Source organism: Macrobrachium nipponense, chromosome 43, assembly GCF_015104395.2.
Source record: "Macrobrachium nipponense isolate FS-2020 chromosome 43, ASM1510439v2, whole genome shotgun sequence".
In the NCBI taxonomy this organism is placed as follows: Eukaryota; Metazoa; Arthropoda; class Malacostraca; order Decapoda; family Palaemonidae; genus Macrobrachium; species Macrobrachium nipponense.
This window is the reverse complement of record NC_061104.1, coordinates 50,103,425-50,113,549: the sequence shown is the minus strand read 5'-3', so window position 1 is coordinate 50,113,549 and position 10,125 is coordinate 50,103,425. Positions and strand designations below refer to the sequence as shown.

At 34.1% G+C, this 10,125-nt stretch overlaps 1 protein-coding gene and 1 long non-coding RNA gene across 3 annotated transcripts in view; one reads left to right on the top strand and one right to left on the bottom strand.

Annotated features, from left to right (window-relative positions):
* The window catches only part of LOC135213732 (dnaJ homolog subfamily B member 14-like), a 188,089-nt gene that overhangs the window by 74,583 nt on the left and 103,381 nt on the right, over positions 1-10,125 (bottom strand). The window lies entirely within an intron of this gene.
* On the top strand, positions 4,284-9,750 carry LOC135213966 (uncharacterized). The gene is made up of 3 exons (XR_010314240.1): positions 4,284-4,632; positions 8,149-8,294; positions 9,618-9,750. It is a non-coding gene; the product is annotated as an uncharacterized LOC135213966 (long non-coding RNA).

Genomic DNA, 10,125 nt, shown 5'->3' with positions numbered 1-10,125 from the left:
GTCTTTCGCCGACCACGGTAGGAACCAAGGTTTCTTATATTTTTGTTACCTACAACGTATGTTGTTCCCTGTCTATTTCAGTAATTAGCTGTCTCTTACCCTCCGCCAAAGGTGCCAATCAGCTAAGTATATATCTGCCAGGGAAGTTGAATGTATAAAAATGATATTGTCATGATACAATTAAGTTTTATTATACATACTTAACCTGGCAGATATATATCTATTAAATGGCCCACCCAGCCTCCCCTCAGGAGACAGGTGGAAGAGCAAATCTGTTTTAGAAAATGGGATGGTTCCTAGTTCTGCCACCCAGCAGCAGTGGCGGTAGATCACCTGACCTACCTGTAGCGTGTGCCGCGAAATTCGAATTTCTGTCGGGGACGACGGAGTCTATAGCTCCTAAGTATATATCTGCCAGGTAAGTATGTATTAAAACTTTATTGTATCATGACAATATATATTTTCTCCAAAGTTAGAAATTAAGGCCATAATTTTAGATTTAAACAGAGGGTAAATGAAAAAATGAAGGGTGGTGGCCAACGCAGTGCCCACAACCCCAAATGCTTTCGAAGTTTTTACTTACAACTCCAAATATTTTCAAGATTGACGCCATCTCGATGTTTGCGGAGTCGCTTGTGTCAACAAACTTCCCATTTCCTGTGCTAAATCCTCACACGGGGCACTTTCATCACCACAATCGTAACCCCAACCTCTTGCTAGCACTTATTCATACTTATTCAAGGGGACTATGGCATTCTTTGTGGCGTTTTGCGCTCTTCAATTGTTTATCAGTGTTGTCAATTGGTATGTGTTTACCCTCCAAATTGGGTATAAGACTTACACAAAACCGGGGAAATAAGTGAAATTGGCGTATCTATTTGTAGTGTATATACATATTACAGCAATTTTATCATTACTGCATTACTATGACAACTAGAATTCATGGAAACAGTTTGTAAATGCATCAGCGTATGTGTGAAGCTCCACTACATTGGCAGCGATGAGTCTTTTTGCCGTTGTCTGCTCATACTTCAGAAATATCTGTAATTTTTCGGGGTTAATTTGGTTGCAAAAAAAAGGGATTTTTTTTGGCCAGGGTAATACAATGAATTAATAAACATTTTGAAGTAAAGTTAAACCAGATAATGAGTAAAGTAAACAATTAAGGGAATAAAGCTTTGCTCCTCATGAACATGTAGTCGTCTGCTGCTCGTAACTGAGTTTGCGGAGTGAGTGCTTAGGAACTAGGAAAAGCAACGTGGTTCAAGTGCAATGTGGAGTGAATTAGGACCACAATGTGTATAATTACAATCAAATAAGCACACTGGATTTTCAGTTGTGATGGCTGTAAGGATAAAGCCACTGATTACAAGGTAAAAATGAATTCAGTTCAAACCATGACCCTGGGAATAAAAAGTTTCATACTTTCACTAATATAGGCAACAAAATGTTGTTTTATTGTGCTGATTACAACTGCAATCTCGAGTAAGATCAATAAACGTTACATATATACACTAACATTGTTCAAATGAGTGCTGGGAAGGCTGGGAAAGATGGTGGATTGTCTGTGGTTAGATAGGCCAGCCACACGATTGCCGCCATATTGGATTTCAAAACTGCCTTGAAAACATTTTACGAAGAGCTTACATGCTTATTTTAGTTCGTATGGGGCTTTCATGTATCGCATTATGTTGAAGAAACTTCAATCTTTTGATTGGTATGTTTAATGTTGTGCATAATTGTATTCTTGTTTCACCGATTAAATATCGAGTGAATAAGGCCTGGCCAGCTCGATGACGATGGATCGTCCGCGGTTGTTTACCCTAGTCCCCGTGGGTTAATTACAGTTGACCCCCAGAAAATAACGGTAAATTCTTAATAAGCAACCCAAATACTATCATAGTATATTAATTTCCAAAGTTAGGTATACCCAGCACTTAGTTATTACCTAGATCTTCCTTTGGGTATTACTTTAGTAAGATAAATGTAAAGGAGATAAGGTAAAAGTAAAGGAAACGCCTGCGCAAAGATATTCTTTGTTAACATAATATTTTGGCTAACCAGTAAACGCTAAAAGGTTGTGTATAATATGAGAAAATTACCAAGCTAATAAGAAACCTGCCATATTTAGTTTATGATTTTACATTTATCTACGAGTTGTTTGTTCTATTAATGGGAGAAGCTCTGTAAGACTCTTAGAGAAAATATGGTGACATTCTCATTATTTTGGTTAAAAATCTCAAATTATTTCTGCAATAATGCTTTAGCCTCTATGAATAATTTTCTACATTGTTTATCACAAAAAAACTATATTAAAAAAAGAAAAAACATATTCATGAGGCCATATCCTTCACATTTACCACTTTAATACTACTTCCCAATGTTGGTTTTTGTCTTATTTGTACACAAGTCAACACTTGTTTAATAGAATAATCATAGTAAACTTATTGAAAATTTGTTTATCATTACCAAGATATTTACCATTTAGTGTTTATTTCAGTATTCATTTCTTTCTGAGTGTTGGCATAGAAAAGGCCATTTGTGTGGGCCTAGTACTAAAATTCAACGCCTACAACGCTGATATGGCAGAAGAGATATGACACCAAAAAATGCAAAACAATCAATATTTGAAGGTTTTTTTTGTTTTGATGAAAAATGTATAGATAGTGCAGTTTACATAGTTTTCAATGCACCCAAACTTTTTCAAATCATTGAAAGTAGGTTTTCTTAGTATTTTTGAAAAATGTTCCGGCTTACGGCGATTTTCCGATTACAACTGCGTCTCAAGAACAGAACCTCGTCGTAAACCCGGGGACTGCCTGTATAATGAAAAACAACTTTTTATGTCTTTTGTAAATCACTATTAAATTGTTATACTGAAAAAAAATTAAGTGACACTGTAATTGTAAATTAAAATGTGGCATAAACTGTAATTGTAAATTAAAATGTGGCATAAGTAGACTCTTGAAAATGACGAGTGACCTCACAACGAAATTGTACACATTTTTGGAAGAGATTTGTGAAGGAGCTTGTGCCGTGTCATTACAAATTTCATCACAGTAAATATGTTTTTAAGCTTAATAAAATTTTATTTTAAAATGAAGCTTAAAGAAGTGGCCCTTTTTTTTGTTTTTTGGAAATATATCTAGTTAGTTTTGTTTGTAAATTATAATTTAGATAAAGGTTTTATTTGGAGTTGCATATGTAATTGAGAAAATCTATAGTACCAAATAATTATAAATCCTATAAGGATAAAATTGTCTTGATTAAAGAACTAATTTGTAGGGCATGGGTGATCTTGAACCATATGTTAGAACATCAATGGAAGGCTGAACCATATGTCACAACTCCAAAGCAAACCAAGATCATAACTTTTTACCATAATATGACAGAGAAAGAATAACATATTGTGGATGCATGGAAATTTGGAAGTTTTGTTTTGAAAATTGCACTTTTAATAGAAGCTGATATTTAGCATAAAATGCACGAGAAAGAAGTATAAAGTAAAGATGCAGGCAGTAACATTTATACTGTTGGTTAAGGAACTAAGAAAAAGAGGAATTGGCAACTGTTGGAACATGAAGACGAATAGAAAGGTGGTTGATACTGAGATTTTCCTTGTCAAATTAATGTAAATGACGGCTGAATGGCTATGGTTAAAACATTGCTTTAAACTAGACAGTGGGATGTGAAGCTTTTGGAATTCAAGAAGCAAAAGAATTCAGGAGATATGTTGATTTGGATGATTATGAATTATAGTAAACTTTTGAAATATGTAACACTGTCTACGAAGTTCATAGAATTCTAATAGTACTGTACACTACAGTACTCATCAAAATGTAATGCAGAACTCAAGCATTTGTTTGGTTTACTACATCATTAATTGTATTAGATCTTTGCCCTGTCAGAATTAGATTTTGTGTGGTTGGGGTTGGCAGTATAATATACTAATGATTTTTGGGGCTGATGGTAGATATCCACAGCCGATATCATTCAGGTAAATCATGATTGGAAGAATGGAGACTCATAGCAGAAATTTATATATATGAAACTATATTTTTAACTTTCTCTCTGTTTACTTATGGAGTATCACAAATGTTACTTTTAGTACCTCATTAGTTTTACAAAATTAGCATAAACTTTTGGCTATTCCTTGAAGCACCTTTTATTTATATATATATATATATAGAGATGTATTTTTGCTGTTTACTGCTGTATTACACTGGGCCATTGAAAAGCAAGGTAGAAGTTTCAATAAGATTGGTAATGGATATTCGGTGTTAGCTCCAAAAAGCTGACTATAGTTGTCATGCAATATTAAGAGCAGTGTGATATACTTTGCAATGCACCTTTATGAAATGTTGAGGCATATGAATTATCTTTGTTTACAGAATTTTTAGACTTGCTGAATCGCCTTAATGGAAGTACAACCGATCACAGTCCACACAGCAATGGCACAGCTGGAGGTGAGGGTGATGGAGGGGGAGGAAGGAGTGGTGGAGGAGGCAGCTCTAGTGAAAACGTACGCCGACGAAAATCATCGACAAACGAAGAAAAGTCCAGCACTGCTGGCAGTGGTTCTCAGGCAGCTACTGGGGAATATACCTCAGATCAACTAGATTCTGTTAGGAGGTAATTGAAGATTGTTGTGCATGATGTATAAGCTTCTGTTTTCATAAATAAGTCTCCCTGTAAGGGGGTAGTGCTATCAGTGCACCTCGCATAGGGCACTGTAGATATTACATGTACTTGAGGTTCTTTGCAAAGTCCTTTGGCCCTTGGCTGCGACCCCTTCTCATTTCTTTACTGTACCTCTGTTCATATTCTTTCCATCTTACATCCACCCTCCCTTAACAATTGTTTCATAGTGCAACTGCCATGTTTTCCTACTGTTCCAAAACCTCCTTTACTCTCCATTTTCCTTTAAGTGCTTGGCATCAGGGCTAAATCTCATATTCCAATTCCTTAAACAAGTCTCATAAGAAAGTCATCACAGTTATTGTAACAGTAAAATCTCAAGCATAATTGTGTGATCCAGTAGCTTTATAATTTTACTGAATATTTATGGTGTTTTTTGTGACATTTGTGTTTGATAGTTGTTCCCAACCATTGATGGAATCTTCTAGGTCTAGTACGTGTCCAGTTGGAAACTCTTAATCAAAATTCTAAATTTTTTGGAACAAATTTTGTGTTAGTGAAGGCACTCAAGTTGTGACACTTCATTGTACATAATGGGAAGGATGCAGTCAGTATAAGAATATTACATGTTGGTTTGGAGGTTTTTTAAATGGTACCATGGTTGACATGTCGTTATTGATTTGATATCTCTCCACAATAGACTTACCCCATGTGCAAAATAGAAAATACCAAGACATTAAAAATTTAACAACTTTTGCAAGTTAGTTAATGAATAATTAAGAAAAAATGTTGTTTCATAGAAAAGTTTGGAAATTGTCACTTTAAAGTTGTAAAACTTAAGGAAGAAAACATTGCATATTTTATGGTGTGGTTGTATTTTAATTTGAAACAAATTATTGTGAACAGTGGAGGAAAATTATAAAACAAAGTGAAAATAAAATATATGAAATGATAAGGGGATGTGGACACTGAACCTGTGGTACACAATACAAACCAGTAACTTTAGTTTGCACTTTGGTGGCACATGGGAAATGTCAGTTGTATATATGTAAAGTTTGCATCTATGGTACTACATGCAATTTGATGGAACTGTCATTTTCTGGTAGAAACATTGTTGTATGTGGATAGTATATAATAGAACTGGTCATATTTTCACAGAAAAATATTTGGGTTAGGCTTCAATTAATGTCTAAAACTCTGTATGATGTTAGAATTAAAATAGAGGATGCTATGAGCAAGCAAACCAGAAGTATGCATAAAAAGAAATTAGAAGTACGTAAACTGTGCTGGTGGATTAGAAGTTATATTCTAGTTCTAAAGTCAACTTGGTCTACAATGAAAGCTAACTAGTAGTATGCCGAACATAGTTCATGAATTTCAAGTGTAATATAAAAAGCACAAAGATGATGACATTTGTTCAGAAATCTTTCCTCATTTTTCTACCATCTATGTAGAAGTCATTGTTGGATAGGATGGAAATGAATAGTACAGCTTATGAAAGAGTAAAGAAACAGAGAATTGTGAGCAAAAGAACAGTATAAAATACATGAAAGAAGAAACCTTGGCCAAATTATATGGTAAAAGATGAAAATGACTCCCAAGATTGTGACAAACACTTAGATATAATCAGAGGAATGAATCTACTGGTCCCACTTATTTAACCATGTATGTATTTGATTTTATTACCCACAATGCCCTCTTACTTTCTGATTTATTCACATTTTGGGAAACTTCTTTTGTCACAATGAAGTCTAATTGCAAATCAATAACGAAATGAAGTATTTTGGTGGCTGGCAGAGATTTGGTCTTGGGTCCAGGTTACAAAACAAGGTAACGATAATTACCTGGCCACAAATAAAGTGCTTGAAATGCCATAAATTTGTGAGCAGTAATAGTTGTCATTACTTGTATGCACAACATGTGGTAAAAACTACAGATTAAAATAAGGTAAAATTAACACAATGCATACTGTACCTTGCCAAAATCTACTTTTTACAGGAACAGATTCTGCAAGAATTAACAAATAAATTGACCATTTAGAACAACTATACAACTGTAGTGTTTTGATTAGTACATTGAATAGTACACTCGTTGGTAAGCAAAACTACAGTAGCATGTTGTAATGGTCAAGATTGTATATTACTGTTAAGAGGAAAACTGCTAAACAGCACTATTTATTCAGTAATTTGTTTCACAATAAAACAGTTTGAGAGAATTACAGTCATTGCAGGAGAAATTAAATAGCTTTTAAATGAACATGTGTAAGCAGTTGGTGTCAATGTTAAAATAAGTGGATGACTGCCCATGTATGTGTGAAGGGTAATGAGGATACTGATAAAGCACCCAAAGCTGCCATTGCTATGACTAGATCATGCATAACCTTCCCAGTCAGTAATTACAGGCAATCCCCAGCTTACAATGTTCCAATTTTATGGCACCTTTCAAATATATGCATCAGAATTTATTTCCTGGTTTACAACATGTGTTCTGGGGTTACGACGCCTATCCAACGGAAGAAATATGGCTCCAAAACGGCAGAATGATCAAAATTTGGAGGGTTTTTACATGAAAAACTCATTAAAAATGCAGTTTACATCATTTTCAATACACCTCAAAGCATTAAAAGTAAGGTTTTCTTAAGATTTTCTATGATTTTCAACTATTTTTCGTCTGATAATGCAGCTTAGGAACAGAAACCCAGTCATAAATTTGGGACTGCCTGTACTAATATCTCAAAAAAAATTCATGTTTAATAAAATGGTGGGCTTGTGGAATAATGAAGCTGATAATTAAAAGAATCAAAAAAAGCAATCCAGACCAATGGGTGAATCGTGGCATTCTTTGAATCAAAAAGAACTCCACTCTTTTGTGCCCAATGTCCCAAGCCTCGACCAGTAATCAATGTCAGCTTTTGGAAATCTGGTTGTAATCATCTAATAAATTAATTTATCAAATTGCAATTGCAAGGTAATAGATAAAACTTCAGGTAAGGACAAATCTTTCAGGACCCCCCTATGAGGGTTTAAGATTTTGACTTTATATGGTCTGCTTAAACGACTAAAGAATAATAATAAAGCAGAATGTACGGTAACTGTGTCATAATTACAAAGTTTGGTTACAATTTGTGTTTCATGACAGTTAATTGTCATTATATTTTGGTATCATCACAGGATAGTGCAATCAGTGATGAGGATTAGTTAATTGAGATGAAAAATATCTTTGTAAGAAGTAAGATTTTATTTGTTTGAGACTTAGGAAGTGCAGAGATTACTGTGAAATTTAGATGTTAAAAAGTAACATTATATTTCTTTACAGAATTCAGAAGTGCAAAGAGTACTGTGAAATTTAGATGGTAAAAAGTAATCTTTTTTCTTTACAGAATTAGGAAGTTGCAGAGATTACTGTGAAATTGAGATGTTAAAAAGTAACATTTTATTTCTTTACATACTAAGGAAGTGGACAGATCGTATGAAATTCAAATGTTAAAAAGTACATTTTATTACTTTACAGAATTAGGAAGTGCAAAGATTACTATGAAAATTTTAGTGTTACAAAGGAAGCAACAGATAATGACCTAAAGAAAGCATATCGTAAATTAGCGCTTCAGTTCCATCCAGATAAAAACAAGGCACCGGGCGCTAGCGAAGCATTTAAAGGTAGTCCAAGCTTTATTGGTTACGTGAAGGATATCCATTTTGTGAATTTTTTTTTTGTATTATCAGTAGCCCCTCACTTTAGAGTTTTTTAAAAACATAAGTATATGTGTGTGTGTTACTGTTATTTAAAGGATTAGTTTATGTATGGAATATATAGAGAAAATTGAAAGTAGAAAAGTTTAAAAGGTGTAACAGGAGGAGAACCTCGCAGCACTGCATTGTGAAACAATTTTAGGAGAGTGTGGATAGCAAGATGGAAGAAAGAAAATATTGGAGGTCAGTAAAAGGTGGAATGAAAGGGATTTGCCAAGTATGTGGTGTAAGAAGAATTGAAAGAGAGGAATGTTGAACAGATGCAGAATACAGCGAACCCCCTGTAAGAATCGTACACTGGATTCATGGACTCACGTATTCGCGGATTTCATCTGGAATATATACCCCCATTTTTGGGGAAAATTCGTCTATTTGCGGTAATTTTTATCAGAAATCTCCACAGATTCCTCTTTTTTTTATCAATTTGTGATAAAACTATAAAAAAAAAAATGGGTATGTATAAACATTTTTAGTGGGTTTTCTTGAAATTTTAACAAATATAATAGGCTGTTTTAAGCATTTGTATATAGGGGGTTTCAGCCCCCCCCCCCACAAAGAGCTGCAATCCACAAATATGTAGTTGAAACTCCTATAAAAAAAACTTATAACTGCTTATTTTGTTAGTTGAAGCTCAAGAAAAAAACCACTAAAAATTATGAAATTTTATGATGAAATTGATAAAAAAAAGAAAACAAGAATTTGTGGATATTTCTCAGAAAAATACCACAATTATGCAAATTTAATTTCCTGTGAATAACAGGTAGATATGGTCCATAGGAAAATCTGCGAATACAGGAGTCTGCAAATGCTGAGAATGCGAATACAGGGGATCCACCGTATATGAAATGGTAAAATGATAACCATAGGTGAAAGAATGTTCCAGTGTTTTGAAAGAGTTTGTTTGTGGTTACTATATAGAAAGTTTGGAGCCATTGGAATTTTTTGTAACAGTTATTCGTACTTCAGCATTTAAAGCATGAATGTTGTTGCAGAATCCATTGCTGTGTTGTGAAGATTTATTATGTTGTAATTCTTTAGCTTATAGTTATATATCCTTGATGATAATTTTTTGGATATACGTATAATTACATAACTATAAGTTTTTGTAGGACAAGTGTACTCTTTTGGTTAATTGGTATGGTCTCTTCATCAGTGAATGTTAATTTTAGGATTAAAATTTGCTACCATAAAGATGAAGAATGTGTTCATAATGTTACCTTGATTTTGCAGCCGTAGGGAATGCATTTGCTGTCTTGAGTGATGCTGAAAAAAGAAAGCAGTATGATTTATATGGTCCAGAAGGAATCCACTTCTAACCACACAGAAAACACTTACCGCCACGACTTCACTCGGGGATATGAAGGTATGTTTTTGTATTGAGAAATGTTATTGATAGAGTCATGCTTTTGCATGTGCAGATATTTTGCATGATCTTCTGTGAATCTGTCATAAATAAATGCACCAGTGTCAGGTGTTTAGTATATAATCCTGGGGAGTAATCTGGCAATTGGTGTGATAAGAAGCCCAGACAGAAACTATTGTCAATCTCAAGTGCTACCTTGAATTTGAAGTGAAAATATTTTACAACTTTATTTAAGGTATACATGACAGTAAGATGAAGAAGGAAAATTAAGTACTTATATGCTGTTATATAAGATGCAATGTTTTTCAAATGGAAATATCCGCCAGGAAATTCACATGCTCTTTTATAATGGGAAAGTCAAGTCCCACCCTCAGA